The sequence below is a fragment of the Somniosus microcephalus genome, chromosome 32 (genome assembly GCF_052327205.1).
Source record: "Somniosus microcephalus isolate GS21.2 chromosome 32, FLI_Smic_1.0, whole genome shotgun sequence".
Taxonomy (NCBI): Eukaryota; Metazoa; Chordata; class Chondrichthyes; order Squaliformes; family Somniosidae; genus Somniosus; species Somniosus microcephalus.
Window position 1 is genome coordinate 18,061,247 of NC_141018.1, and position 25,960 is coordinate 18,087,206.

Below are 25,960 nucleotides of genomic sequence, written 5' to 3' on the forward strand. Positions count from 1 at the left end.
AGTCTCCCGTGGTGGCCAAGTTAGTCAGTGGGGGTAGTTCTCCAAACTGCCACTACTCGGCTTCTTGGCGCTGTCGGAAGTCCGAACACCTCAATAACAGGAGTCTGACTCTCCCGCGTTGTAGACAGTCGTTTACTGTAGAAGTTTTGTTTTACTATTAAGTAATTAAAGAGTTATGGATTACCCTCAACTGGCAGTGTAGCGTATGTACCCGTCTATCTTTAAGGGAACTATTGAATGTAACCGTTCACCTTTAAGGGAACTACTTTAGGTGTGGCACTATTTGTTTGGCTTCTGTATACTGTAATACCGATAGTGACCACACCAGTATATAAGTGTTGTAGCAGGATTGCTGGGGCAGATTCGCCTGGACCTTCGAATAGTAAAGACCTGTTTGTTTGTTACTTCTGAAGTCTGTGTATTTATTAACGGCACAACCCACAGACTTTACAGGCAGTACTGTACTTAATCAAGCATCTTCCACCATCCATTTAACACAACATTCTGTAGGCGAGTACCCAATTATTGTATACTGCACATTTCTTGATTTTTAAATTTTTGTTTGTTAAAAATAGCCTCGGTAGATAACCCTCTCCGTCATCCGGAATTTTTAATCAAACGGCAACACGCCGGTCCCTTGGGGCCGGATACCAAAGAGTTTCCTGTATATCCTTCCTTAAATAAGGAGATCAAAACTGTACGCAGTACTCCAGGTGTGGTCTCACCAATACCCTGTACAGGTATAACAGGACTTCCCTACTTTTATACTCCAACCCTCTTGCAATAAAGGCCAACACTCCCCCAATTAAATATATATTTTGGTTCTGTCTTCACAAAGGAGGACACAAATAACCTCCCAGAGATGTCGGGGAACATAGGGTCTGATGAAAGGGAGGAACTGAAAGAAATCAGCATTTGTAGGGAAATGGTGTTAAGGAAATTGATGGCTGATAAATCCCCAGGGTCTGATAATCTGCATCCTAGGGTACTTAAGGAAGTGGCCCTAGAAATAGTAGATGCATTGTTGGTCATCTTCCAACATTCGATGGAATCTGGAACAGCACTGGAGTGTCAGCCTAGATTTACGCGCTCAAGTCCCTGGAGTTGAACTTGAACCCACAAGCTTCTAACTCAGAGGCAAGTGGCGCTACCAACTGAGCCACAGCTGACACTTACAGGAATGGTTCCAAGGATGAGGGACTTCAGTTACGTGGACAAACTGGTGAAGCTGGGGTTGTTCTCCTTGGAGCAGAGAAGGTTGAGAGGAGATTTGACAGAGGTGTTCAAAATCATGAGGGGTCTGGACAGAGTAGATAGAGAGAAACTGTTCCCACTGGCGGAAGAGTCGAGAACCAGAGGACACAGATTCAAGGTGATTGGCAGAAGATCCAAAGGCGACATGAGGAAAAACTTTTTTTACGCAGCGAGTGGTGAGGATCTGGAATGCACTGCCTGAGAGGGTGGGGGAGGCAGATTCAATCGCGGTGTTCAAAAGGGAATTGGATAAGTGCGTGAAGGAAATTTTTTTGCAGGGCGTAAATCTAGGCTGACACTCCAGTGCTGTTCCAGATTCCATCGAATGTTGGAAGATGACCAACAATGCATCTACTATTTCTAGGGCCACTTCCTTAAGTACCCTAGGATGCAGATTATCAGACCCTGGGGAGCCAGCACGGGCTCGACGGGCCGAATGGACTCCATCTGTGGTGTAACCATTCTATGATTCTAAAAAAAATTTTTTGTTTAAATTCAAAATTGTTCTGCAAAGTGCAAATGCAAATTTCCTGACTGTTTCAGGGAAACCCTTGGACTGTACACAGAGTGTAAACAGATTCACAATGAGGCAACAAGGGCCCTGCGTCACCCGGCGTCATGACGTCACCGCACCCGGCGGTCACGGCCCCGGAAGCGGTTGCGGGGCCCGGCAGCCGGTGACGTCGCGGGACTTCCGGCTGTGCTCCTTGAGCTTTTCCTTTTCTTCCGGAGGAGGAAAAAAATCCCAAGAAAATCAGCGGAGGCAAAGCCGGGGAAAAGAGCGGCCGCCCCGGCCCCACAGCCACTGTGAGTATCCCGGGGGCAGAGGGGGGCTCATCGGGGAAAGAAGAGAGAGAGAAAATGGGGCGAGAGAGAATGAGGCGAGAGAGAATGGGGGCGAGGAGGGGTCGAGAGAGGACGGGAGCGAGAGTGAGGGGAGGATGGGGCGAGGAGGGGGGAGGAGAGGATGGGGCGAGGAGGGGGGAAGGAGAGGATGGGGCGAGGAGGGGGGAAGGAGAGGATGGGGCGAGGAGGGGGGAGGAGAGGATGGGGCGAGGAGGGGGGAGGAGAGGATGGGGCGAGGAGGGGGGAGGAGAGGATGGGGCGAGGAGAGGAGGAGGAGAGGATGGGGCGAGGAGAGGAGGGGGCGAGGAGGGGGCGAGGAGAGGAGGGGGGAGGAGAGGAGGGGGCGAGGAGGGGGGAGGAGAGGAGGGGGCGAGGAGGGGGGAGGAGAGGATGGGGGGAGGAGGGGATGGGGCGAGGAGGGGGGAGGAGAGGATGGGGCGAGGAGGCGGGAGAGGAGGGGAGGGGGCGAGGAGAGGATGGGGCGAGGAGGGGATGGGGCGAGGAGAGGATGGGGCGAGGAGGGGCGAGGAGGGGATGGGGCGAGGAGGGGGGAGGAGGGGATGGGGCGAGGAGAGGATGGGGCGAGGAGGCAGGAGAGGATGGGGCGAGGAGGGGGGAGAGGAGAGGATGGGGCGAGGAGAGGATGGGGCGAGGAGGGGGGAGAGGAGAGGATGGGGCGAGGAGAGGATGGGGCGAGGAGGGGGGAGAGGAGAGGATGGGGCGAGGAGGGGGGAGAGGAGAGGATGGGGCGAGGAGGGGGGAGGAGAGGATGGGGCGAGGAGGGGGGGAGGAGAGGATGGGGCGAGGAGGGGGGAGGAGAGGATGGGGCGAGGAGGGGGGAGGAGAGGATGGGGCGAGGAGGCGGGAGGAAGGATGGGGCGAGGAGGCGGGAGAGGAGAGGATGGGGCGAGGAGGCGGGAGAGGAGAGGATGGGGCGAGGAGAGGATGGGGCGAGGAGGGGGGAGAGGAGAGGATGGGGCGAGGAGGGGGGAGAGGAGAGGATGGGGCGAGGAGGGGGGAGGAGAGGATGGGGCGAGGAGGGGGGAGAGGAGAGGATGGGGCGAGGAGAGGATGGGGCGAGGAGGGGGGAGAGGAGAGGATGGGGCGAGGAGGGGGGAGAGGAGAGGATGGGGCGAGGAGGGGGGAGGAGAGGATGGGGCGAGGAGGGGGGAGAGGAGAGGATGGGGCGAGGAGGGGGGAGGAGAGGATGGGGCGAGGAGGGGGGAGAGGAGAGGATGGGGCGAGGAGGGGGGAGAGGAGAGGATGGGGCGAGGAGGGGGGAGAGGAGAGGATGGGGCGAGGAGGGGGGAGGAGAGGAAGGGGGGAGGAGAGGATGGGGCGAGGAGGGGGGAGGAGAGGATGGGGCGAGGAGGGGGGAGGAGAGGATGGGGCGAGGAGGGGGGAGGAGAGGATGGGGCGAGGAGGGGGGAGGAGAGGATGGGGCGAGGAGGCGGGAGGAAGGATGGGGCGAGGAGGCGGGAGAGGAGAGGATGGGGCGAGGAGAGGATGGGGAGAGGAGAGGATGGGGCGAGGAGAGGATGGGGCGAGGAGGGGGGAGAGGAGAGGATGGGGCGAGGAGGGGGGAGAGGAGAGGAGGGGGGGAGGAGAGGATGGGGCGAGGAGGGGGGGAGGAGAGGATGGGGCGAGGAGGGGGGAGGAGAGGATGGGGCGAGGAGGGGGGAGGAGAGGATGGGGCGAGGAGGGGGGAGGAGAGGATGGGGCGAGGAGGGGGGAGGAGAGGATGGGGCGAGGAGGCGGGAGGAAGGATGGGGCGAGGAGGCGGGAGAGGATGGGGCGAGGAGGGGGGAGAGGAGAGGATGGGGCGAGGAGGGGATGGGGCGAGGATGGGGCGAGGAGGGGGGAGGAGAGGATGGGGCGAGGAGGGGGGAGGAGAGGATGGGGCGAGGATGGGGGGAGGAGAGGATGGGGCGAGGAGGGGATGGGGCGAGGAGAGGATGGGGCGAGGAGAGGATGGGGCGAGGAGAGGATGGGGGGAGGAGAGGATGGGGCGAGGAGAGGATGGGAGGAGAGGATGGGGGGAGGAGAGGATGGGGGGAGGAGAGGATGGGGCGAGGAGGGGATGGGGCGAGGAGGGGATGGGGGGAGGAGAGGATGGGGGGAGGAGAGGATGGGGGGAGGAGAGGATGGGAGGAGAGGATGGGGCGAGGAGAGGATGGGGGGAGGAGAGGATGGGGCGAGGAGAGGATGGGGGGAGGAGAGGATGGGGGGAGGAGAGGATGGGAGGAGAGGATGGGGCGAGGAGAGGATGGGGCGAGGAGAGGATGGGGGGAGGAGAGGATGGGGCGAGGAGAGGATGGGGCGAGGAGGGGATGGGGCGAGGAGAGGATGGGGCGAGGAGGGGGGGAGGAGAGGATGGGGCGAGGAGGGGGGAGGAGAGGATGGGGCGAGGAGGCGGGAGGAAGGATGGGGCGAGGAGGCGGGAGGAAGGATGGGGCGAGGAGGCGGGAGAGGAGAGGATGGGGCGAGGAGGGGGGAGAGGAGAGGATGGGGCGAGGAGGGGATGGGGCGAGGATGGGGCGAGGAGGGGATGGGGCGAGGAGGGGGGAGGAGAGGATGGGGCGAGGAGGGGGGAGGAGAGGATGGGGCGAGGATGGGGGGAGGAGAGGATGGGGGGAGGAGAGGATGGGGCGAGGAGGGGATGGGGCGAGGAGAGGATGAGGAGAGGATGGGGGAGGAGAGGATGGGGCGAGGAGAGGATGGGGCGAGGAGGGGGGAGGAGAGGATGGGGCGAGGAGAGGATGGGAGGAGAGGATGGGGCGAGGAGAGGATGGGGCGAGGAGGGGATGGGGCGAGGAGAGGATGGGGCGAGGAGAGGATGGGGCGAGGAGAGGATGGGGCGAGGAGAGGATGGGAGGAGAGGATGGGGGGAGGAGAGGATGGGGGGAGGAGAGGATGGGGCGAGGAGAGGATGGGGCGAGGAGGGGATGGGGCGAGGAGAGGATGGGGCGAGGAGGGGGGAGGAGAGGATGGGGCGAGGAGGGGGGAGGAGAGGATGGGGCGAGGAGAGGGTGGGAGGAGAGGATGGGGCGAGGAGAGGATGGGGCGAGGAGAGGATGGGGCGAGGAGAGGATGGGAGGAGAGGATGGGGCGAGGAGAGGATGGGGGGAGGAGAGGATGGGGCGAGGAGGGGATGGGGCGAGGAGGGGGGAGGAGAGGATGGGGCGGAGAGGATGGGGCGAGGAGAGGATGGGAGGAGAGGATGGGGCGAGGAGAGGATGGGGCGAGGAGAGGATGGGAGGAGAGGATGGGGCGAGGAGAGGATGGGGGGAGGAGAGGATGGGGCGAGGAGGGGATGGGGCGAGGAGAGGATGGGGGGAGGAGAGGATGGGGCGAGGAGAGGATGGGGGGAGGAGAGGATGGGGGGAGGAGAGGATGGGGCGAGGAGAGGATGGGGCGAGGAGGGGGGAGGAGAGGATGGGGCGAGGAGGGGGGAGGAGAGGATGGGGCGAGGAGAGGATGGGAGGAGAGGATGGGGGGAGGAGAGGATGGGGCGAGGAGGGGATGGGGCGAGGAGAGGATGGGGCGAGGAGGGGGGAGGAGAGGATGGGGCAAGGAGGGGGGAGGAGAGGATGGGGCGAGGAGAGGATGGGAGGAGAGGATGGGGCGAGGAGAGGATGGGGCGAGGAGAGGATGGGAGGAGAGGATGGGGGGAGGAGAGGATGGGGCGAGGAGAGGATGGGGGGAGGAGAGGATGGGGCGAGGAGAGGATGGGAGGAGGATGGGGCGAGGAGAGGATGGGGGGAGGAGAGGATGGGGCGAGGAGAGGATGGGGCGAGGAGGGGATGGGGCGAGGAGGGGGGAGGAGAGGATGGGGCGAGGAGAGGATGGGAGGAGAGGATGGGGCGAGGAGAGGATGGGGCGAGGAGAGGATGGGAGGAGAGGATGGGGCGAGGAGAGGATGGGGGGAGGAGAGGATGGGGCGAGGAGGGGATGGGGCGAGGAGAGGATGGGGGAGGAGAGGATGGGGCGAGGAGGGGATGGGGCGAGGAGAGGATGGGGGGAGGAGAGGATGGGGCGAGGAGAGGATGGGAGGAGAGGATGGGGGGAGGAGAGGATGGGGGGAGGAGAGGATGGGGCGAGGAGAGGATGGGGCGAGGAGGGGGGAGGAGAGGATGGGGCGAGGAGGGGGGAGGAGAGGATGGGGCGAGGAGAGGATGGGAGGAGAGGATGGGGGGAGGAGAGGATGGGGCGAGGAGGGGATGGGGCGAGGAGAGGATGGGGCGAGGAGGGGGGAGGAGAGGATGGGGCAAGGAGGGGGGAGGAGAGGATGGGGCGAGGAGAGGATGGGGCGAGGAGAGGATGGGGCGAGGAGAGGATGGGAGGAGAGGATGGGGGGAGGAGAGGATGGGGCGAGGAGAGGATGGGGGGAGGAGAGGATGGGGCGAGGAGAGGATGGGAGGAGGATGGGGCGAGGAGAGGATGGGGGGAGGAGAGGATGGGGCGAGGAGAGGATGGGGCGAGGAGGGGATGGGGCGAGGAGAGGATGGGGCGAGGAGGGGGCAGGAGAGGATGGGGCGAGGAGAGGATGGGAGGAGAGGATGGGGCGAAGAGGGGATGGGGCGAGGAGAGGATGGGGCGAGGAGGGGGGAGGAGAGGATGGGGCGAGGAGGGGGGAGGAGAGGATGGGGCGAGGAGGGGGGAGGAGAGGACGGGGGGAGGAGAGGACGGGGGGAGGAGAGGACGGGGGGAGGACGAGGAGAGGATGGGGCGAGGAGAGGATGGGGCGAGGAGAGGATGGGGCGAGGAGGGGATGGGGCGAGGAGGGGATGGGGCGAGGAGGGGATGGGGCGAGGAGGGGATGAGGAGGGGAGGGGATGAGGAGGGGAGGGGGGAGGGGAGGGGATGAGGAGGGGAGGGGGGAGGAGAGGATGGGGCGAGGAGGGGGGGAGGAGAGGATGGGGCGAGGAGGGGGGAGGAGAGGATGGGGCGAGGATGGGGGAGGAGAGGATGGGGGGAGGAGAGGATCGGGAGGGGATGGGGCGAGGGGGGAGGGGATGGGACGGGGAGGGGGGAGAGGATGAGGGGAGGGGGGGAGAAGATGGGGGGCAGGGGGCGAGAATGGGGCGAGGGGAGAATGGGGGAAATGGTACTGGGAGTAGGGGGCAGAGAGAAGGGGTTGGGATGGGCAAGATGAAGCTGGGCTCTGGAAATCTTGCAATGCAGCTTCTATCAAAAAGTCTTCTTTGGAAGTTTAATAGATTAAAAAAAAATTATGTTTCAAACTGGCATGCTTGGATATGGATGGGAAAATGTACAGAGGAGTGTGATGTGTATTTTGGAATATGTCAGGGTTGGGCAGAGGGGTGGGAATATGATGGTCCAGTGAGAGCTGGCGATATGCAGGTGCAGAGATGGAGGCTGGCATTAGGTAGGTTGGAGAGAGAGAGTACCGATGGGTGCGAGGAAATGGGGTGGAGCAGGGTGAAGACTGGCAATATGTCGTGTGGGGACGGGAGAGAGAGGCTGACTCTGAGACCAGAGCCGAGAGTTGGCTGACATGCAAGAGGGAGCAGGTGGAATGCTCCGAGAGCGAGGGGGTGGGGGGGAACTGGGAATAGGAATAAAAAGGTTAAAAATGAGTTGAACGATTGAGTCAGGGAAGAGTTACAGTCAGAGGGCATAAACGGGATGAGCACGGCGGTGGTGATTCAGCTGGAGGCTGGATATCTTGTGATGCAGCTTCGATTTATATAAAAAAAAGGCTTCATCGGTAGTTTTTGTGTGTTTTTTTAAAAGCCCATGTTTAAAACTGCAGCATATTTCAAAATGATGCTCGATATCGATTTGATGCCAACTAGACGAATATGAAAAGCGTCAATTGAACTGTTTCATGTCCATGTTTTTAATATTTTATTTATTGATGCTGAGAAGCCACTATGTAGCAGAGGTGCTGCTGTCCCAGTATCTGTGTCTGTGTGTGAATTCCTTGGCACCAGAAGGGATGGCATTTCTTAACTGGCAACATTGAGGGTCGGTTTCCCCACATTATGGCCCTACCTCTCGCTCTCCGCCAGTGTTTTGTGAGGGTTGGGTGGGAAGAAACTTTATTTTTTCTCTCTAACAGTGCCCTGATTGAAAAATGAAGTAATGTGGCGGTTCCACCGGGTGTTCCTTACTAATATATATACATAAAAATAATTCCCTTTAACCTAACTATGTATGTATGTAACTTACCTGTTTGGGCCGTTGCCTCTTTAACTTACCTGTTTGGGCTGTTGCCCCTTTAAGGACGCGTCCTAACGCGCTGACGTCACGTCACGCATCACGTGACGCACCCGCGGCGGCCGTCGACCCGGCTCGGCCTCCCATGACGGCCGCCGGCACGGCTCGGCCTACCGCGCTCGCGACTTCGGCCGCAATGGCCAGCCTCAGTGCCGGGTACCGCGCCGACGTATCGACGCGGGTCACTTGCCCGTGCTTCCGCCCAAGCGCGGGCAAACGCGTCGACATCACGACGCAGGTCACGTGACCACCTAAGCGCGGGGTAAACGCGACCGAGCGCGATGCCGTCATCACGCTATCCACGGGACTGCGAACCCAGTCCTGTCGCTCCTGTGAAGTGCCTTGGGATATTTTACTACGTTAAAGGCGCTATACAAATACAATCACCAGACTGATACCTGGGATGGCAGGAATGACATATGAGGAGAGATTGGGTCGATTAGGCTTGTACTCGCTGGAGTTTAGAAGAATGAGAGGGGATCTCATTGAAACTTATAAATTCTAACAGGACTAGACAGACTAGATGCAGGAAGGATGTTCCCGATGGCGGGGGAGTCCAGAACCAGGGTCACAGTCTAAGGATAAGGGGTAAGCCATTTAGGACTGAGATGAGGAGGAATTTCTTCACCCAGGGAGTGGTGAACCTGTGGAATTCTCTACCACAGAAGGCAGTTGAGGCCAATTCATTAAATATATTCAAGAAGGAGTTAGATATATTTCTTAAGGCTAAAGGGATATGGGGAGAAAGCAGGGACAGGGTACTGAATTTGGATGATCAGCTATGATCTCATTAAATGGCGGAGCAGGCTCGAGGGGCTGAATGGCCTACTCCTGCTCCTATCTTCTATGTTTCTAAGCTGCTATATCTGCTGCTTATTAGAGGCTGCGGAGATATCACCATGCTGTGTACGCACTGTGTCTGTCTTCAGATTACTGGGGTTTAGGTGAGTGCAGATCCACCTCACATAAAGCGAGGAGGTCTTTGTAATGCACTGGTATTGCAGCTCCGCATTCAGCAGTTGGTTTTTGCACAAGGTCCCAGTGATTGCTGCCCCCCCCCCCCCCCCCCCCCCCCAGCGCTGGTTGTGTACCTGTGCTGATGGTGACCTAGAGGTGGCCCCACAGGTCGCAGTCTGTGCCAAATGTTGGATTGTGCCTCGACCTGGCCAGTGGTACAGACCGACGTTGGTCAGTCTCCTGCTTTAAACAGTTCCGAAGCGGGCTTATATTCGCTTTGCTGCGACCGTGAGACCTTTGCTGTGGTTTTATTTCTTGCATTTTTGATGTTCCTCCGCAATAATCGGACCTAACCACATCTTCTAAGAAACAGCTGGGATGTGAAATCCAGTCTTGGTTTTGGGAGTGGGGAGAAACACCAAAGCAAACAAATGCGCCTCTGTCCCAGGGCAAAGAGAGACATCCCTGCAATGTGTGGTACCTTAAATAGAGATGTCTTAGAAATATGCCAAGGAAACAATATTAAACAAGCCACAATTAAAATGTTTCTCCTAATGCCCCATAAGTACCTCAGTGACATCGTTTTATTTTGTATGCGGAGGGGTTTTATGCACACAGCATTTCCGTCGCAAAGAGTTCACTTGAGGATTGATCCTCGCTGAGTGTACCAATATCAAGACTGCCACATTTTATGGGCTTGCCTTGTAGTAGGGTTGCCAAAACTAGTTGAAGACATTCATAGTCATAACGGCACAGAAAGAGGCCATTCGGCCCATCGAGTCCGTGCCGGCTCTCTGTAGAGCAATCCAGTCAGTCCCACTCCCCCGCTCTATCCCCGTAGCCCTGCAAGTTTATTTCCCTCAAGTGCCTATCCAGTCTCCCCTTGAAAACATTGAGTGTCTCCGCTTCCACCACTTCCGTCGGCAGCGAGTTCCAGGTCCTCACCACTCGCTGCGTAAAAAAGTTTTTCCTCACGTCCCCCCCTGTATCTCTTGCCCAAAACCTTAAATCTGTGTCCCCTAGTCCTTGTACCATCAACTAGTGGGAACAGTCTTTCCCCGTCTAGCCTATCCAAACCCGTCATAATCTTGTACACCTCTATCAAATCACCCCTCAACCTCCTTTGCTCCAATGAAAACAAATCCAGCTTCTCCAACCTGTCCTTGTAGCTAAGATCCCCCATCCCCGGAATCATTCTGGTAAATCTCCTCTGCACCCTCTCAAGGGCCTTCACATCCTTCCTAAAGTGTGGTGACCAGAACTGGATGCAATACTCCAGTTGTGGCCTAACCAGCGCTTTATAAAGGTTCAGCATAACTTCTCTACTTCTGTACTCAATACCTCTATTTATGAAGCCCAAGATCCCATATGCTTTGCTAACCACTCTCTCAATATGTCCTGCCACCTTCAGGGACCTATGCACATTAACTCCCAGGTCCCTCTGTCCCTGCACACTCTTTAAAACTGTGCCATTAAGTGTCTATTGCCTCTCCCTGTTCCTTCAGCCAAAATTCCTAGAGGTTTCTTGGTGTGCTGCATGTTGACGTGGCGTCTGTTCATGAGCCTGTTTCCCTGCCGTTTGAAACTGTTGCTGGATTTAACGGTTGGGTCTCCTGTAGCTGAGCATCTTTGCTCGCCGTTTCTCGCCGGCAGCTGTGATGCGAGATGTTCCGAGAATCGGGAGGCTGCCCACGAGAAGATGAAGGAAGCGCACGGGGCTCCAACCACCGGTGCGAACTGCGAACCCAACTTCTCTCCTGGATTGCTCGCAGCATTGCCTGGGAGATTCGCCTTCCAGTCTGGGAGACTCCTGGAGAATCTGGGGAGGGTTGGCGACACTGAGAAATAGTTGTTTCTGGCACGGGAAGAATCTCCAATCGAGGGTTATGGCTCAGCCTCTCGGGCGTCTGGTGCATGCCTCTCTATAAAACTGGTGCCCGGGGCTTGAGGGAGCACCAACATCTTCTGTAAAAGGAGGTCCCATTTAACTAAAGTGAGCATGTTTCTTTGACATAGCGGGGACTAGGGACAGGGTCACTGGCAGGGCTTGGAAGCTAAGCAGAGCCAGGCCTGGTTAGTACCTGGAGGGGTGACCATCAGGGAAGACCAGGTGCAGAAGGTCACGGAAGGAGCCCCGGGAGGGGCGGCTGGTGAGCAGGCCCGGGCGTTGGGCTGAAGATTGTCGGACAGGAGGAATGGTGGAAATGGAATGGCGGCGCACACAGACGCAGCGGCTTTGCTTCTCCCAGGACGGTGCTATTTACGTTTAATGTTAATGTTATTTGTACTGGACTCATGGGAGCTTGCAAGATCACATTTCGTTGTTCATGTACTTGTGCATTGTACAATGACAAAGTTGAATTATTATTATTATTATCGGAACTGCAGTTAATACTTAACTTGGATTTCAGAAACTTTTGGCAAGGTTCCACGTTGACGGTTAATGGCTAAAATAAGGAGGGGTTAAAATGTGGTTGGAAGATCGAATCATAGAAATTTATGGCACAGAAGGAAGCCATTTGGCCCATCGTGTCTGTGCCCACATTACAGGAAGGATGTGATCGCACTAGAGAGGGTACAGAGGAGATTTCCGAGGATGCTGTCAGGACTGGAGAACTTTAGCTGTGAGGAAAGATTGGATGGGCTGGGGTTGTTTTCTTTGGAACAGAAAGGGCTGAGGGGAGATTTCTTGGTGGTGTATAAAATTGAGAGGCCTGGATAATGTGGATAGGAAGGACCTATTTCCCTTAGCAGAGAGGTCAATAACCAGGGGGCATAGATTTAAAGTAATTGGTAGAAGGATTAGAGGAGTTGAGGAGCACTGTTAGATTTCAGGAGATGGTTTTATTCCTGTTCCTGGCTGGGGTGGAGATCGCCTTTACAGAAGGTAAGTACTGTAGAAAATATAGGGACAGAGTGATCTCCTGGAAGAGTTTCGATCGCCTAGATGGGTCGGAGAGGAATTTCCCAGATTTTTTTCTCCCAAATTGGCCATTGGTTTTTGAATCTGGTTTTTCGCCTCTCCCGGGAGATCACATGGGTTCGGGTGGGATGGAGAGTGATAGAAGATTTGAGGTTAGGATCAGATCAGCCATGATCTTATTGAATGGTGGAGCAGGCTTGAGGGGCCGATTGGCCTATTCCTGCTCCTATTTCTTATGTTCTTATGTTCACCCAGAGGGTGGTGGGGGTCTGGAACTCACTGCCTGAAAGGGTGGTAGAGGCAGAAACCCTCATCACAGTTTAAAAAGTACTTGGATATGCACTTGAAGTGTCAAACTTTGGTTTAAACACAGGAATCAGAGAACATAAGTAGGGCATCCCAGAGATCAGGATCGGGATTTAACATAGGCCAGTGGCAGGACTCTGGTGTTGGAAGCAAAATCTCCCAAATTCATTGATAGTAAAACAGGAGGCAGAGTGGAAGTAACTCCAGTCAAGTGAAGTCACTACTCTTATCTTTAGCTTTGTGACCCTGGGCATTCACACCAGTTTACATAATGGGCATGTTCTCCGCGCTGGTCTCTGAGTGTTTCCTCCTCTCCAACAGACCTCCGTCCTCATTTCTGTATGTAGCCCTGATCCATTTGCATGTCCGACGAGAGCCTAAGGTTCCTTACTACAACTTGGTATTGATTTTGAATCCAATAGGGGACGGGAAACACTCTCCTCACCATGGACACCTCTGAACTATTACAACAGTTACTCGAAAGTTAACAGTGCTTGCATAAGTCTGCTATATTGTTGGTGGTGAAAGATGGAGTGCTCTGATGGTAGCTCCCAGGGATGATCGCCACATGGTGGGTTTACGGTTTATGCCATGCTGTTAACAGTAAAAGAAAGACTCGCATTTCTATCGCGCCTTTCACGACCTCAGGACAACCCAAAGTGCTTTACAGCCAATGAAGTACTTTTGAAGCGTATTCACTGTTGTAATGTCGGAAACGCAGCAGCCAATTTTCACACGGCAAGCTCCCACAAACAACAATGTGTTAAATGACCAGATAATCTGTTTTTAGTAATGTTGTTGAGGGATAAATATTGGCCAGGACACTGGGGATATCCCCCCTGCTCCTCTTTGAAATCGTGCTGTGGGATCTTTTACGTCCACCTGAGAGAGCAGACGGCGCCTCAGTTTAATGTCTCATCCGAAAGACAGGAAATTCGCCCAGGAAAAGAGGATAGTAAAGAGTAGTTCACTCAGCTGCTCTTGCACAACCTAAGCAAGCAACTCTAACAGTGCTGCCGGTCTCTTGGGAACAATACATTGCCCAGCCCGTTTGGCCAAAGAAAGGTGTATAGCATGGGGCGAAATTTCTGGGATGAGAATTCTGTCCCGTTGTGTTTCTATGAGATGTCATCGTTGGAAGAGCAGATTGATCTGTTGTGACAAACTTTAGTATCTTTCTCGAATCCAACGTTACTGTCTCGTGTCTTTAGAGCTTCAAGATTGTGCGAGGCAGGTTGCAGAGTCCTGGTGGGGATGAGGGGAAGTATCTGAATCCATTCAGAAATGCCAGTGTTTCATTACAATCTATATTAATCGATCAGCAGGCAAGTGTACGGAGAAAGTGCTGTTAACATAGCATCAAAAGCTTTTATTTAAAAAATTGTGATCTGTATAATGCAAGCTCCGCATCCCTATTGACACTCACTGAAACTGGGAAAATTTAACTCTGGCCATTTAGTAAAATAAACTGACACGGGGACGCTGCAGATGAAACCGTTTGCACAGCGTTCTGCGCACTAAGCGAAGCGATGGATGTGCTCAGTAATCATTCCCGCCTGTCACAACATTATTAGTGTCGGCCGTGGCCCAGTGGGAAGCACTCTCGTCTCTTGAGTCAGAAGGTCGTGGGTTCAAGTCCCACCCCAGAGCCTTCACATGATCGAGGCTGACACTCCAGTGCAGTACTATGGGAGTGCTGCACTGTCACAGCTACCTGGTTCTCCCTGGGGCCAATATTTATCCCTCAACCAACATCACTAAATGCAGATTATCTGGCCGTTATCAAATTGCTGTTTTTGGGAGTCTAGATAAAGAAAGACTTGCATTTCTATAGCGCCTTTCACAACCTCGGGACGTCCCAAAGCGCTTTACAGCCAATGAAGTACTTTTGAAGTGTAGTCACTGTTGTAATGTGGGAAACGTGGCAGCCAATCTGCGCACAGCAAGCTCCCACAAACAGCAATGTGATAATGACCAGATAATCTGTTTTTTAGTGATGTTGATTGAGGGATAAATATTGGCCCCAGGACACCGGGGAGAACTCCCCTCCTCCTCTTTGAAATAGTGCCGCGGGATCTTTGACATCCACCTGAGAGCAGACAGGAGACGGGGCCTCGGTTTAACATTTCATCAGAAAGACGGCACCTCCGACAGTGCGGCACTCCCTCAGCACTGCACTGGGAGTGTCAGCCTAGATTTTTGTGCTCCACTCTCTGGAGTGGGACTTGAACCCACAACCTTCTGACTCGGAGGTGGGAGTGCTACCAACTTTCAGAGACCATTGGTACTGGGTGACTAAATACGTCCGTTTCTGTTATTTGCATGGGACTGTGGGATTTGTACTGATGTATGTTGGGAATCACATCCTCGGTGCCCGTCCATTCCTCCATTGAAAACTGCAAACCCAGAGCATGTTGGTACGAGGAAGCTGCCATATATGGAAGACAACCCTCTGAGGGTTTGATAATGGAGCTGTAAAGGTAACCAAGTGAGACTCCCTGATAATGCCCCCAAGCATAGAATGAGACCAGGCCGCTCAGCCCATTTAACTTGCTTGCGATCTGCCCGAGGGCGTTGAGTACTGTGCCCAGTTCGGTTCACCGCCACATAAGGGAGCCAGTGCAGAGAAGAGCCGCAAAACGGATCCCTAGTTTAAGATGTCTGAGCTACGAGAAAATGACTGGAGAGACTTGGGCTGATCTCCCTGGAAAGGAGGTGTCTGAGAGCGGATTTATTGAGCAATACAAGATTGTAAACAGGATGGAAAAGTAAATCCAGAAAAATACTTGAAACTAGATTGCTAGAGGAGGCCAAGGGACCACTGGTCCACACCAGAGAGAGGCAAATTTAGGACTAATGCCAAGTAATTCTCCTGTGTAAAGAATGGGCAATGTATGTAATGGACTCCAGATAGAGTAGTGAAGGCGAAAATCCTGGAATTGTTTAAGAAGCAATTGGATGCTATGGTGGGGGGACTTTAGGGTCATTTTGACTCTCGTTTATAATGATCTTGATAGTAAATCTGGAAACCGATTCCTGGGATGAGAGGGTTGTCCTTTGAAGAGAGATTGAGTAGACTAGGCCTATAATCCTGAGAGTTTAGAAGAATGAGAGATGATCTCATTGAAACATACAACATTCTTAAAGGGCCTGGCGTTTCCCCTGGCTGGGGAGTCTAGAACCAGGGGTCACAGTTTCAGGATAAGCAGTCGGCCATTTAAGACTGAGATGAGACATTTCTTCACTTCTTTGGAATTCTCTACCCCAGAGGGCTGTGGAGGCTCAGTCGTTGAGTATATTCAAGACAGAGATCGATAGATTTTTGAATATTAAGGGAATCAAGGGATATGGAGATCGGGCGGGAAGGTGGAGTTTGAGGTAGAAGATCAGCCATGATCTTATTGAATGGCGGAGCAGGCTCGAGGGGCTGACTGGCCAACTCCTGCTCCTATTTCTTATGTAACCCTGGAATATCTCTGACCTTATCTGTACCGTGCATCTAAGCCCAAAGCCTTTCTTTGCATGGTGACACTGTACCCAGATTGAGGCATGGCTGTAGAAGGTTTAATGTTGGCTGCCCTGCCCTTTTGGGTGAAGAAGCCTTGATGAGATGATTTCACATCAAAAACCATCGCTTTAATATCTTTGGAAACATTGAAATCCGAGCATGGCCATGTATCTGGTATTGGCGGGGTGGGTAGTCACGAGTGTATGCATTAGTCGTCTGTGCTTAAAGCCCACATCTGCCTCGTCTATTTTTGATTCCTGCTCGAGCAACAGGTGCATATTGCAGGCATATACGCATCTCTGCTCGCCACGTATTGTGCATTTCCCTTCTCCCTTGCATTGGGTGTGGGTTCCCTGTAATTTCCACTGTCGTTTAATCTAAATGGGCAGCCAAGAAGTGGCAGGCACTTTCCCTCCGTCAGTTTAGGCCAAGGGAAAGCGATGCATAAAAAATATCTGTGCTAAAATAATATTGCTTCAGAGGCTGGTGTCTACTTTCATAAATAGAAACTGCTTTCACAACACTCGGCTCATCACTGCTGCGATTTCATTCATTTAGAAGACAATAAAAAAAAATGGCATCAGAAGAAAGTTGCAGATTCAGGAACTCTTCCTTCAACTTTGTAGTTTGTTTTGCCCGAATCTTTGTGCTTATTGAGCCAAGGAATGTTGGTGCACTGAACGTTTTTATCCCACTTTGATCGCGGTGTTAGGATTGAAACTAAAGCTCGCTGCTCTGCCCCCCCCCTCCCCCCCGGCAACATCTGTCAGCTGCGATTTCAAGAGCGAGTGTGAATCTTTCCACTTCCCACACCAGCCGTTTGTCTGCCCTTTTTCTGAGTGAGATTGCCTAGCTGTGAGGAGACGCTTCCTGTGGGCCAAGCTGCACAGGGCCGAGAGAACTCAAAGCACTTTCTGCCCTTCAGTTGGTGCTGAAACGCACGCCGTGCCTTTGTTACCTCTAGACTCGACTATTCCAACGCTCTGCTGACCGGCCCGCTCATCTTCCACCCTCCATAAACTTCAGCTCATCCAAAACTTTGCTGCTCGTGTCCTAACTGGCGCCAAGTCCCGTTCACCCATCACCCGTGTGCTCGCTGACCTACGTTGGCTCCCGATCCAGCAACGCCTCGATTTTTAAAATTTGCGCCCTTGTTTTCAAATCCCTCCATGGCCTCACCTCCCTATCTCTGTAACCTCCTCCAGCCCTACAACCCTCCGAGATAGAAACATAGAAGATAGGAGCAGGAGTAGGCCATTCGGCCCCTCGAGCCTGCTCCGCCATTCAATGAGATCATGGCTGATCATCCAAATTCAGTACCCTGTCCCTGCCTTCTCCCCATATCCCTTGATCCCTTTAGCCTTAAGAAATATATCTAACTCCTTCTTGAATATATTTAATGAATTGGCCTCAACTGCCTTCTGTGGTAGAGAATGCCACAGGTTCACCACTCTCTGGGTGAAGAAATTCCTCCTCATCTCAGTCCTAAATGGCTTACCCCTTATCCTTGGACTGTGACCCCTGGTTCTGGACTCCCCCGCCATCGGGAACATCCTGCATCTAGTCTGTCCAGTCCTGTCAGAATTTTATAAGTTTCAATGAGATCTCTGCACTCCTCCAATTCTGGCCTCTTGCGCATCCCTGATTTTAATCTCTCCACAATTGGTGGCCGTGCTTTCAGCTGCCAAGGCCCTAAGCTCTGGAATTCCCTCCCTAAGGCGCTCTACCTCTCTCTCCTCCTTTAAGACGCTCCTTAAACCTACGTCTTTGACCAAGCTTTACATAGAAACCTAGAAGATAGGAGCAGGAGTAGGCCATTCGGCCGCTCAAGCCTGCTCCGCCATTCAATGTGATCATGGCTGATCATCCAAATTCAGTACCCGGTCCCTGCTTTTGGTCACCTGTCTTAATATCTCCTTATGTGGCTCAGTGTCAAATTTTGTTAACACACCTGTGAAGCACCCTGGGACATTTTACTACGTGCAAGGCGCTATATAAATACAAGTCCGTTTAGGAGACTAGATGTCTTAATAGGTTAAGACATAGCCCCACCCCTGCCCTGTTTATTCTGGCTGACGCCCACCCGTACGGGACAGGAACGCAGTTTTGCACAGTCTGTCCTGTACAGACTGTCCCCAGTTATTGGGGGGTTGGAAGTACGGTGGCCGCAGATAGTCATAAATTGCAGCTTTAAAGTAACTGTTGTGCTAAGTGCATAGACGTTACAACGCATTAACAGGCCATTTGGCCCAACCAGTCTGTGTTTTCATGTTGATTTGGCAGCTGTGCTGTAGCATAAATGGGCACAGTGTCAGCCGTGGCTCAGTGGGCAGCACCCTCGCCTCTGAGTCAGAAGGTCGTGGGTTCAAGTCCCACTCCAGGGACTCGAGCACAAAAATCTAGGCTGATACTCCAGTGCGGTGCTGAGGGAGTGCTGCACTGTCGGAGGTGCTGTCTTTCAGATGAGACGTTAAACTGAGGCACCGTCTGCTCTCTCAGGTGGACGTAAAAGATCCCACGGCACTATTTCGAAGAAGAGCAGGGGAGTTATCCCCGGTGTCCTGGGCCAACATTTATCCCTCAATCAACATAACAAAAACAGATTATCTGGTCATCATCACATTGCTGTTTGTGGGAGCTTGCTGTGCGCAAATTGGCTGCTGCGTTTTCCCACATTACAACAGTGACTACACTTCAAAAGTACTTCATTGGCTGTAAAGTGCTTTGTGATGTCCGGTGGTTGTGAAAGGCACTATAGAAATGCAAGTCTTTCTTTAGTCTTTATAATAGTGGGACTCTGAAGTAGTACAGCAGGACTGCTTTTGAAGTCTTTTCCAAAATGACTGGGAGGTTGAGGACAAGCTGCCGTTTGTGCGAAGCAAACGGCGGAGGGGTGGAAACCGACCAGCCAGGTCTGGGGATTTGTGATTCACGGTGTATCGCCTTTTCCCCTGAGCTTGCTGGCCGATTTCCCTATCGAAAGCGGCTTGCGTCATGAACTCGCCGTTATTTCTCCAGGAAGCTTTGGCCCGTGGCCTTTGGTTGTCGCAATGGACCATTTGGGACGGTGGGGAGCGGGAGTTCCAGGTTTCAGGAATGCGTGGGGACAAATAGTCTTGCCGTAAGAAATTTACTTGAGGTTGGAGATGCCGTGTTTTGTCAATGGAGCTGTGCACATGTTGCTTTCCCACCCCCCCCCCACCCAGTACAGGATGCTGTTGGTATTTGGCTTTCTTGTGCCTCTATCCCAATATTTCAAATCAGCCGTATACCAGTGAGAGTCGAGCTCGTTTAATTCAGCAACAAACAGCAGCAATCCCCTTGTGCTCGGCGAGTGAGATGTCTTGAAGCTGAATGTGACACTTGCTTAGGTCTTCATCTCAAGCCTAAAGAAAGAAAGACTTGCATTTCTATAGCACCTTTCACAACGACTGGACGTCCCAAAGCGCTTTACAACCAATGAAGTACTTTTTTTTGAAGTGTAGTCACTGTTGTAATGTGGGAAATGCAGTAGCCAATTTGCGCACAGCAAGCTCCCACAAACAGCAATGTGATAATGACCAGATAATCTGTTTTTGTTATGTTGATTGAGGGATAAATATTGGCCAGGACACTGGGGAGAACTCCCCTGCTCTTCTTTGAAATAGTGCCGTGGGATCTTTTACGTCCACCTGAGAGCAGACGGGGCTTCGGTTTAACGTCTCATCTGAAAGACGGCACCTCCGACAGTGCAGCTCTCCCTCAGCGCCGCACTGGGGAGCGTCGGCCTAGCTTTATGTGCTCAAGTCTCGAGTGGGACTTGATCCCACAGCCTTGTGACTCCGAGGCGAGGGTGCTACCAACTGAGCCACAGCTATTTTTATCTTGTGGGACTGACCGAGATCCTTTGGCGGGATGGTGATTGACGAGGGACTAGCAGGAAGGGAGCTTCTCTGACCCACCATGCATTTAGTGGACGAAACACATCCATTAGGGGTAGGGCTTTTTAGTAGTGCTCTGGTATTCCGAGACCAGGAGGTACTGTGAAACTGATGCTGTTTCACACTGAGCTGGTTCAAACGATGGAGGTGGAGCATATAACTCGGATATTACTGAAATGAAAAGGCTGCAGATTCTCTTGCACGTTCCTCAGATCTTTGTAGGGTCCAGGAGAATCGAGTGATCTTGATTATGATAGCTCGTCTGATTATAAGACAGATTGCACATCTCAACTCCAGCCTGGTCCTGTTCTTCTACAGACCTAGAGATTTGAAATGCTGTTTCTGGAGCTGTGTTGAAAACTTACTGTAATATTATCCCGGCAAATAGCATGTTTAGATGGAGCCCACTTTGTTGTAATTCACACCTGAGCTTGTGTGTGCCTCTCTCTGTGTCCATAACTGCTTTCTTGCTGTGTGACCTGTTCCCTGCTGTCTGACCAGCCCCTCGGCTTCACCACAACATTTATAGAGCGCCTTTAACTTAGTAACATGTCCCAAGGCGCTTCACAAACGTTAGCAAACAAAATTTGACACCGGGCCACTTATTAGGACAGGTGACTTGGTCAAAGAGGTAGGTTTTAAGAGGCGTCTTAAAAGAGGAGAGAGAGAGGTTTAGGGAGGGAATTCCAGAGCTCAGGATCAAGGCAGCTGAAGGCACGGCCGCCAATGGTGGGTCGATGAAAGTTGGGGACGCACTAGAGCTCAGAATTGGAGGATGCCTTCTTTACTCTCGTTCGTTTTTGGTAAGTTATATTTTTTTTAAAAGAAAACATTGCCCCTTTTTTTCTTGGGAGTTTTCTGCAGGCGACTCCTTGTTGGTGTTTAGTTTCACAGGAGTTGGTCTCTTCCAGTGTTACGTGCGAGTTCCCATTATCCACACATGAGCTTTGATGGGGACTGTTGGCAGGATCTTCCTCCGAGTATGGGATTCAAACCAATGCCGATCCTGTGCTTACCCAACTGCAACCACATTCATCTCCCATTGGAGTCGCTGAATAGTTGCACGGGAGAGGGAATCCCGCCCGTCTTGCCCCTTTCCCCCAACTAACGCAGGGGTTTGCAGGACAATATATAATGTGGATAAATATTCGAAGCAGAGGGAGATATAAAGCTGTGGGGAGAGCAGGGCAGTGGGAATAGTTACGGGCTGACACAGATAGGATGGGCCAGATAGTCCACTTTTGTGCTGTAAACATCTGTGGTTACATAGCATGAAGATCTTGCACACCCCTCGTGTTTTGCTGTAGCCCTTGCGGAGAAAGTACCTAAAGTGCAGCTGCTTTGGATAAAGTAGTGCAGTGGTTATAGTGCTGGGCTAGCAACGCAGAGGTTGAGCGTTCAAATCCCACCATTTAATTAAGTTCAGTAAAACTGCTGGATTGTAAAAATCCAATTAATGCTGAAGAAAAATACTGTGGATGCTGGGAAGCTGTTCACTAGTGGCCTTCAGGAGAAGGAACCTGCCACTCCTACCCGACCTGTCCTCCTCGTCATAAGATAATTACAGATGAGGGAGGCCATGCGGCCCATCTTAATTCATCTGTCCCAGCGCATCTTAAAGTCTTCCCCCGGCCAAATGTAGCATCGAATTGCTTCTTAAATATATCCTAAATGCTTGGACTACTTTATCTGGACGCCTGTTGCACATGTTGATCACTGTGTGTGAAGAAGAATTGCCTGATACCAGACCTAACATTACCTGTTGCTGGTAATATTGAGCCTGCATCGCCTAATTCTACTCCCACCGTATAATTGAAAGCAATATTCTAGCTTTACTTTTTCTTTTCTCTTGTCTGGCATCATCTTTCCAGGCTGGAAAATTCCCAGTTTCTCCCAACAGTCTTTCCTTTAAACGCAGAAAAGAAAGACTTGCATTTATATAGCGCCTTTCACGACCCCGGGACGTCCCAAAGCGCTTCACAGCCAATGAAGCACTTTTTGAAGTGTAGCCACTGTTGTAATGTGGGCAACGTGGCAGCCAATTTGCGCACAGCAAGCTCCCACAAACACCAGTGACCTTAATTCATCTGTCCCAGCGCATCCTAAAGTCTTTCCCCACTCCCCACCCATTGTAGCATCGAATTGCTTCTTACAGGAAACTCTTTATTATCCGGCACCGACGGGACCGGCGTGGTGCCGGTTTATCAAAAAGTCCGGATTATAGCGAGGTATAGTTAAAAGGTACGAGAGCTCTGTACACAGCAACAAATCCAGGCTTCCCTGTTGCTTAGCAACAGGTGCAGGAACTCCGGCCACAGACCAAGCGTCCCTGTTGCTTAGCAACAAGTGCAGGAACCCCGGTTACACAGCCACAGATCCAGGAACTGCCACTAATATGAAGTAAAACTTACCTGAACCTACTCCTGAATTTTGCCGGTTAACAGAGATTTCTGGTTATTTAGGTGCCGGTAAATCGAGAGTTTCCTGTAAATATATCCTAAATGCTTGGACTACTTTATCTTGACATCCGTTGCACATGTTGATCACTGTGTGTGTGTGTGGGGAAGACTGATCAGATAATCTGTTTTTGTGATGTTGATTGAGGGATAAATATTGCCCGGGACCCTGCTCTTCTTCGAAATACAGGAAACTCTTTTTTTACCGGCACCCAAATAACCGGAAAAATCTCTCAACCGGCAAAACTCAGCAGTAGGTTCAGGTAAGTTTTACTTCATATTAGTGGCCGTGTAAGCGGGGTTCCTGGATCTGTGGCCGTGTAACCGGGGTTCCTGCGCCTGTTGCCACGCAACAGGGACGCGTGGATCTGTGGCCGTGTACGGGGCTCTCGTACCTTAGTAAGTCTACCTCTCTGTAATCCGGACTTTTTGATCAACCGGCAGCCCGTCGGTGCCGGATAAAAAAAAGTTTGCTGTAGTGTTATGGGATCTTGTACCTCAGAGGGCAGACGGGGCCTCGGTTAAACGTCTGTGCAAAAGACGGCACCTCTGACCGTGCAGCACTCCCTCAGCACTGCACTGGGAGTGTCAGCCTAGATTTTTGTGCTCGAGTGTCTGGCGTGGGACTCGAACCCACGACCGTCTGACTCGGAGGCGAGGGTGCTACCAACTGCTCCACGGCTGACTCTCGCTCAGCTCTGAGCTGGCTCTGAACGCCTACTGAAGTTACTCAGTTGTACGAGCCATTGCCTAGGGAGAGGCAATAAACACCGCTTGCCAGCGCCGCCCACATCCCGACTGATATTAAAAAAAACCACACGCAGTCGCCAATCTGCTCTACTGAAATCCTTAATTACACTGATGGTACTGACTGTCCCTGTGAATTAATGCGTGAAGGAGGTGCAATTATCAATGAATATTTAGCAAAATAGTAAATTTAAAAAAAGGTTTTGAGCTTTGAAAGTTTAAAAAAAAATGTGTTTCCTGGCACACTAATAAGATGCGGAGTAACGTATGTGGTGAGGTCAAGCTTGGCATTGTAATATTTGTGAAATGATTGGTGTCTGTGCGTCATTCCAAAAGAAGTGTTGCAGGGTCTCCTTATAGGAAGTGTAAGTGGCATAAATCTGCATGTGCCTGTGTGTGATAAATCTATCAGCATACAAAGACATCCTGGCCATGCAGTGGCCTCTCCAAACCCGCACTGATTCTTTCAAGCGTTCAGTTTGAAATGTATCTTTAATTTAGTCTAGCACCGAGGTGTTGGGGAAGCGATAAGAGATTGAAACCCTTGGATATGCGAGCTGCAGTCGGACATCCGTCTGCCCCCGAGCCGATCACTGTCGCCTGGCGGCCAGACCGCTCCAGCGCCGTGGCCGGCGAGGGCGTCTGGTGATTCCCTTGTAAGCAGCTTTTGGGCCAGCCTGCAATCCGACCCTGCTCCTGGGAGAGCACGGCACTGGCTTCAGAATCGAGAGTCTGCACTCTGGGGACAAACTGCAGTCAAGCATCTCTGCTTACAGCAGCACAACTCTTCCATTTTCTTTATTATCGAAGCTGCTTCTCCTGTGCCATGCACGATCCCTGCCTAAAAGCATGTGTCTGTTAGCTGTTGCCATGCTCTGCTGAGCTGCTGCGAGGTGCACGACAACAGTCCGGGATGATTTTTTTCTTTTTTCCCTCTCCCCCTCTCTCTCTCTCCCCCCTCTCTCTTCCCCCCCTCTCTCTTCCCCCCCCCCCCTCTCTCCCCCCTCTCTCTCTCCCCCCTCTCTCTCTCCCCCCCCCTCTCTCTCCCCCTCTCTCTCCCCCCTCTCTCTCTCCCCCCTCTCTCTCTCCCCCCCTCTCTCTCTCCCCCCCTCTCTCTCCCCCCCCGCTCTCTCCCTCTTTCCCCCCTCTCTTTCAATTTTTTTCAATTCAAATCGCTTTATTGGCATGACAAGTTACATCTTATGTTGCCAAAGCATCGAAAAACATTCATGTTTGTTCAGAAAAATACAGATCTATCCATACAGTGTATAAACAGATATATCCCTGAGTGTATAAATATACTTTCATATAATTTATATATACTCTTTTCTTATATTTAGTGGTTGTCCCTCTGTTTATGGCAAGCTGTAACATAGTGTGCCGCTAGTGTTATACAATTTCTCTCTTCCCCTAGTAGGTATGGGAGTTTTTGGTCGTCATTCAAATTTCTGAAATCCGGGCATATTTTTGTGAATTTTGGGTAGAAATTCTCCCTTATGCCCTGATATTTTCTACAAGCTGTGAGGAAGTGCATCTCTGTCTCCACCACTCCCTGACTGCAGTGAGAGCATATCCTGTCCTCTCTTGGTAGCCGGGTCTGTCTGTGTCTACCTTTTTCGATCGCCAGGTTATGTTCACTAAGTCTGTACATTGTCAAAGTTTTTCTCAGTTTGCTATCCTTTACCATGGTCAGGTAATCAGCCATGTTGTATTGTCTGTTTAGGGCCAAGTAGCAATTGAGTTTGCTTTGGGTTTTTGTTGTTTCTGCCCAATATGACAGATATTTTTCCTTTTGCTTAGCGACGATTGTGTTGGGTCGAATTCTTTGTGTTACGCTGTCACTGTCCTGGGGCTGGTTATTGTTAGTAGTGTTAGTAGTTACTTCACTGAGTCCCAGGACTAGTTGACTGAGGGTATTCTTCTTTATGGTCCTCTCTTGGCATTTCAGGGCTTCGTAATGATAGCATTGGGGGTTGCTCATTTCTAGGTGTTTCCAAAATTTGGTGGCTCTTTTTTGGATAGTGATTATTAATGGATATTGGCCTAGTTCTGCCCTGCATGCATTGTTTACGGTTTTCCTTTGAGTCTGGAGGATACTTTTACAGAATTCTGCATGTAGGATCTCAATTGGGTGTTTGTCCCATTTTGCAAATTCTTGTTGTGTTAACGGTCCCCACACCTCACTGTCATAGAGTGCAATTGGTTCAATTACTGATTTGAAAATTTTGAGCCAAATGCTAATTGGGATTTCTATTTGGATTGATTTTTTAATGGCATAGAAAGCCATTCTTGCTTTCTCTTTCAGTTCATTCACAGACAGTTTGAAATTTCCCGTAGAACTGATTTTTAAGCCCAAGTATGTGTAGTTAGTGGTTTGTTCAATTTTGGTTGTTCCTAGTGTGAAATTTATTTTGGGTCCCTGATGTCTGGATCTTTGCTGGAACACAAGGACTTTGGTTTTTTGGGGATTTATTGTCAGGGCCCAAGTCTGGCAGTACGACTCCAGCAGATCCAGGTTCTGCTGTAGACCCCCTTCCTTTAGTTGGTGACTGCAGAACCAGGTCGTCTGCATAGAGGAGGAATTTAACCTTGGATTCATATAGGGTGAGGCCGGGTGCTGTAGATTGTTCAAGTAGTTTTGCCAATTCATTTATGTAAATACTAAAGAGTGTCGGTGAGATTGGCGAGCCCTGCGTCACCCCCCGCCCCTGTGGGAAGTATTTTGTTTGTTTGTCTCCAATTTTAACTGCACATTTGTTGTTTGTATACATTGATTTAATTACATCATATGTTTTTCCCC

General features: G+C 52.1%; 1 protein-coding gene across 2 annotated transcripts in view; it reads left to right on the forward strand.

The window, feature by feature from the left end:
- The first annotated feature begins 1,898 nt into the window (after positions 1–1,898).
- LOC147097313 (casein kinase I-like) overlaps positions 1,899–25,960 on the forward strand; it is a 226,966-nt gene continuing 202,904 nt past the window's right edge. For both annotated transcript variants that reach the window (XM_085972180.1, XM_085972184.1), the window contains exon 1: positions 1,899–2,061. The gene's annotated coding sequence lies outside the window, so the exon portion shown is untranslated. The remainder of the gene's footprint in view (positions 2,062–25,960) is intronic.